This window comes from Abramis brama (genome assembly GCF_963993115.1).
Source record: "Abramis brama genome assembly, chromosome: 4".
In the NCBI taxonomy this organism is placed as follows: domain Eukaryota; kingdom Metazoa; phylum Chordata; class Actinopteri; order Cypriniformes; family Leuciscidae; genus Abramis; species Abramis brama.
The window spans coordinates 11,078,054-11,084,003 of record NC_139966.1 but is presented as its reverse complement, the minus strand read 5'-3'; the positions used below and the strand labels follow the sequence as shown (position 1 = coordinate 11,084,003).

At 41.3% G+C, this 5,950-nt stretch overlaps 1 long non-coding RNA gene across 1 annotated transcript; it reads right to left on the bottom strand.

Annotated features, from left to right (window-relative positions):
* Positions 1 to 3,622: 3,622 nt before the first annotated feature.
* LOC311081050 lies at positions 3,623 to 5,123 on the bottom strand. Its single transcript, XR_014605784.1, has 2 exons — positions 4,863 to 5,123; positions 3,623 to 4,795 (listed from the first exon to the last, which is right to left on the bottom strand). It is a non-coding gene; the product is annotated as an uncharacterized lncRNA (long non-coding RNA).
* Between the last annotated feature and the right edge of the window lie 827 nt (positions 5,124 to 5,950).

Sequence of the window (5,950 nt, the reverse complement as noted above, 5' to 3'; positions counted from 1 at the left end):
GATGTAAGTTTAGTTGTTGTCTTAAAGCACAATTGGTTGATAAAATAAAATTGTAAAAGCTGGGTAAATTTCTTACCATTTTGTCATAAGGATTCAAATATTTTGACATAAATTGAATTATTCAATACACAGATTCCGCAAAGATTGAAGATGTGGATTAATATCCAGAAGATGAACTAGAGGTATGCTAAAATAGTTATATGTTACACTTTGGTTTATGATTATAATGTTTGTTTAGATTTCAAGCTAATCTCTGCAGGACATACAGCAAAAATGGGTCAAACAATTGTTATTTCTATCTGACCAATGACATGCAGTATTTTAGAAAGTCTGACTGATAAAACTTTTGCTTTTGCAATTCCATTAGGTCATACTTGTGGTACAAACATTGCACACTTCACTTTTATTTTCGTCTCACGTTGTTTTCTGCACGTTATTGACTTATTGACTTCTGTGTTATGTTTTACAGGAAAGCAATGATTATTTTGACCATGAGAGGACTAACAGTGCAGATGAGGAATCTGAGGTGTGTAGAATCAAATATTACCCAGAAATTAAATATATCTATTACTCAACCTCATATTATTCATTTTTATTATCAATGGAACACAAAATGATATTACAAAAAGATTATCAAGTTTACAAGAGCTTTCTCTATTTAATTAATTATTTTAGTTAGTTATTCAGATTAATGCTTCTTTCTGTCATATGATTGAAGCTACGGTGACATTGACGCCCGTTTCACACATACGCCGTGTGCAGTGCGTATGCAGTGTGTGTTGCAGTGTGTATGCGGTGCAGGAGCAGCACGCGCTATAGTGCTTTCACATATGATGCGTTTGCAGTGCGTAACTGATCCACGGCTGTACCACAAAAACATACTCACTATTTGTATTTCAAATCCAGAAGTTATCAGCAACTTTTATTTAAAAAAAAGTTGTGTCAGCATTGCGACTCTTTGTACACATATACACTCTTTAATAGACGTTTAAACACAACTTAAACAACGCATTATTCAGTGCTACTTCTATATAGATTTATATAGGCTATTAAGTTGCTCAAGCAAGTGGTAAAATATTTAACCATGTAGCCTACTTATATTAAAATCGCAAACATTTTAAATGAAAACTTAAAAATGACAAAAACAGGTGACTCTCGTGCCTTTTTTTTTTTGCATTTAAATTTTAATACAATAAATTTTTACAAAGAACTTGTTTTTCCACCTCCACAAATGAGACGACTGTTGTTCATTATGTCGCCTTGTTGAGGTAAATTGTAGTTTTCCTTGCTTTACTCCGGTCTTACAGTAAAAAAGATGACTGTGAAAAAGTTGAATTAAATTAAATACATTTATGGTGAGATTACTACATTTTATTTAATTAAACGCATTTATGGTGAAATTACTACATTTTCAACGATCGCTGCACTGCTGTATACGCACCTGGGGCCTCATTTATAACCGCTGCGTACGCACAAAAAAGGCACTGAAACAGGCGTACGCCACTTCCGACGCATAAGTAGTGATTTATAAAAACAAACTTGACGGGAAAATTTGCGTACCTGCACGCAAACTCTGATCCATGCGTACAAACATTTTGGAGACAGAGCAGTTTGGCGACATCCGATGGTGAGCTGAGGGATTGACGGTAGATGAATGAAATTAAACACATTGAACTTGAAAAGTTGCGCATATAGACCTATCCATTACCATAAACATACAAATCACTTTCAATCCTCATTATGCATCCTAATCATAAAAACATGCATGTCCACACTACCAATTTATATAAATAAATTGTAATAAATTTTCAAAAAAAAGGGTATCAATTTAATTTATTTTACTTTCATTTGCTAATGATCTAAGGGTGGGCGTATGTAAAGAAAACTGGTTTTGCAATCAGTTTGAGTTTGCCAGTGGGGGACTAGTTCACCACAGATGTCCGGTTAGAGACAAGGAGAAGGAGCAGAAAGTTTCCTTTGTAGCTTTATTTGGTTCACAGCAATTTCATAATACTTCATTAAGCTTAGCACATGAGTGCAGCTGAGAATATTCTTGTGACCATGAGTATGGATGTGGTCTAAAACAAAGCATACAATATATATCAATATAACATAACAAAAACAAATCAAGAACAAGATAAATACATACAATGTGATGCAGCAGAAATTATTTCATGAAATGTAAACAACATCATGTAAAAGCATAAACACAAATAAAATCCCTAATTATATGTGAAGTATCCTTAAACAATGAGTAGATAAAATAGTATCAAACAAACTAATGCATTTCATTAAACAGTTGACATAAATTGGGGACAGGATTTGAAAAGTCTAAGTGGTCGTAAAAAAAATAGTCACACTCTGGGTCTTCGGGTCAAAAATGACCCGCCATCGGAAATGAATGGGAAATTGGCAAAAATATGAAAATATAGAGTTGTTTTGTGCGTACAATCTACAAATCAGCCACGATGCAAAAAAAAAGCACACAACAGTGAAGGGGTGAATCTCTAACATCAAGAGTGCAAAACAGACAAAAAAAACTCTCACACACACACACTTATACACACACAAAAACACACACACAAATGAACGTGTGTCATTGCAAAAGCTAATTTTGGGAAATGTGTGAAATAAAAGCAATTATTCATCAATGTAAGAAATAAATTGCACAGCAATAAAAGCATGAGACTGTAAGCCATCAAGGTTGCAAAATAGACACACACATAGGGAAATATGAGACTGGTGAAACTGTAACAGAGAAATGTGAGAATATGTGAAATAAAATCAATGAATCAAATAAAAGGGGAGACATTGGATCCAAAATGCAAAAGTCACACATTATGTCTCTCTCTTGAAAACACACACACACACACACACACACACACACACACACACACACACACACACACACACACACACACACACACACACAGAGTAAGATCAAAGGATGGAATTCTTCCCTAGTAACCTCCAGGCCTATTGCAGCACTTGTTTATGAAAACAAAAAGCCAATCACAGCATTTGTTTATGAAAACAAACACTTGGGGTATAAATATTGCCACTTTGAGCCCAGCCCACAGTTCATTCTCCACAATGGCAAAGAGATATACTGCTCAGGAGACCCTGGATTATTTACTACATAGCAGTGATGAAGAAGAGGGAACAGAGCCAGATGACTCAGTCTCTGAAGAGGAAGATTTTACAGAGGCTGACCCAAACTTCACGGAGGCTGACACAGAGGATTCAGAGGAGAGAAAAGGCCCTGAAACTTACCTCTCCAAGAACGGGGAAATACTGTGGACTTCAATTCCTCCTCCACAGACACAAGGGAGAGCACGGGCAGAGGAGGTCAGAAGAAATACCCCTGGACCAACAAGGTATGCCTGTGTAAGAGCTGAAGATATCAGATCTACTTTTGAGGTTTTTTTCCCAAGCTCCATGCAACAAAAGCTTCTTGATGTGACGTTAACTCACGTTTAGGGAACAGTTAATCTTTTTACAGTTAACAGTTCATTTTAATCCGACTACGCCACCCTGGGGGGGCACCAGGGAAATAACTCCCAGAAAAGGACACACAGGTAAGTGTTACCATTTGGAAAGGCAGATGACAGGAGACGTGAGGGACAATACAAGTATACTTTATTATAAAATGATCAGCACCAATAAAAAAACTCGCTCTCCTGACTCTTACACATAACCAATACTTCCTCCGAGCCAAGCTTGGCGGGAACAGGGCAGGCCGGCTGCAAGCCAAGAGGTTGTCCAAACCCACCTCCAGTCACCGCAAGTCAAACCAGCACACCCACACCATAGGGACGTTTTGTCAGCACACACAGCACACGGTGTAACGCACCCCTCGAATGAAGCAGCTAGCCTCCCCCGTTCCACGCCAAATCCTCCCTGGCTCCTGGAAAGAGAAAAAGAAAAGGGACTCGTAGTAGCAATCAAACTAAAATACACAAAATAATGAAAAGAAACTAGAGTAAAGCCACCATATGGCAGATATAATACTCCAGCCCACTACCGGTGCCTTCCGCCGCTCAAGCTGACAATCAGCGACTATAGTGGCCCAAAAATAACAGGACAGGGGATGAAAGAGAGACAAACACAAACTTATATTATAATAATAGACAGGGGAAATACCCAAAAATAAATCACACAAAACAGAATTTAATCACAAAGTAAATCCACTGTTAGACAAAACCAACATTCAAAATAAACAATATAAAAAAAACAACCTGGCAAAACAAAACACACAAAAAAATAAACTAAACAAAACTAAATAACCCTGGTAGGCAGTTGGAAAGGCACAAAGTTAGAGAACTAGCCTTCCACCATATCTGCCAGGTAATCACCAGGCGTTAGTCCAGCAGCACATACAATAACAAATTAAACTGAGAAAACGTTGCCGGGAAGCAAAACAGCAGCGGCGTCGCGTGCAGCGTTCTCCACCCTGGATTAGAGACCGTAATGATCCATTCTCCATTCACCTTCAACAATGAAACAAGTCAACCTAAATGTCCCGGACCCCGAATGTGAACAAGGGAGAGGTTACTTACAGTTTAGGTAGAATCACAATCGAACGCAGCGTTGTATGGCTACTCACAACCGGTGCTGCAGCTCTGTTTACTGACCAGCGTTCACCCGCATCTGCCAATGCGTTACTACTACAGGTGACATAATAATTACCCCAAACACAGCGATAGAGCTTAAGATGTATATATCAACGTACCTGAAAGCAACTCTGCCAGAAACCGGTTACAATGCCATCGCCACCAGCCCCGCTATAAATAAACTATAAATGAAGCACATTACTAAAGTAATCCGTGTATTTACACTGCCGAAGAAGAGTGCAAACATACCTTAAGGGGACCGAGAACCGAAACAAAATGCCAGGAAGTGAGAAACCCAGACCTACGAGGACCTGTAAACCCGTCAAAATAAGGGTCCTTAAATATTACGGCCGCTTCCCCCTTATTGGAGTATCAAAGCCCCACTCAACAAGGACCAATCAGAAGGCCAAATCACTTATCCGGCCACATTCTACCCCCATTTTCTTTTTTCGGCGCCCCGACGATGACCCAAAGACCCTCACCTCTGCCGTGGCATACTAATACCCTATTCTTGGCCCATGTCCCACGGCCTAAACCAAATAGAGATCCTATTAGACGTAGGAGCTGGTATTGCCGCAGCACTCAAGCCCCCCTCCTCGATGGCACGTGGTAAACGGTGCGGATTTGAGTGGTGACCTGCAGTAGTACGACCAGTTCTCCGCAATGGGACAGTCTCTGTGCACGGAAGACTCTCCGGCAGACTATCAGGCACTGGTATTACCCCGAACGCCAAATTAGGAGCCCCAGAGCCCCCCAATGCCGGTGCCCCTTCCTCCGCATCTACTGGTCTACCCTGTGATGTAGAGGGCGCCAGAGACACCAGAACCTGAGGCACCAGGCCCTGACTTACCGGAGGGGTCTCTGACGCCAACATCACCAGATCAACATCTTCATAGGACACCTCTAGGGGAAGCTCCTCTTCCTCCACCACCGGGGGATCTAGGGAAGCTGGGACCGGCCCATCCCTCCGGATACGGGCCTTCAAGGCCGAGCGGTGAACGCATTTAACCTTACCCAAGTCTCCCACTGGTGCAATAGTATATACCGCCCCACCCTTCGTAGGTGCCCTCACGACCTGATACACCACCGGGCTCCACAGGTCCTGAATTTTATGACGACCTCTAGCACCATACTCCCGCAGGTATACTAACTGGCCCTCCCCCAGTGGTGCATCACGGACATGGGCATCATGTCGCGCCTTGCGGCGACCAGCTGCAGCTTCCAGCCTTCCCCGTGCCCCCTCAAAAGCCACCTGAAGCCTAACCTGATGTTCCCTCATCCACTCGTGCACGCTACCCACCCCAACCTCCTGTACTCTACCCAAGAGGAAATCCACG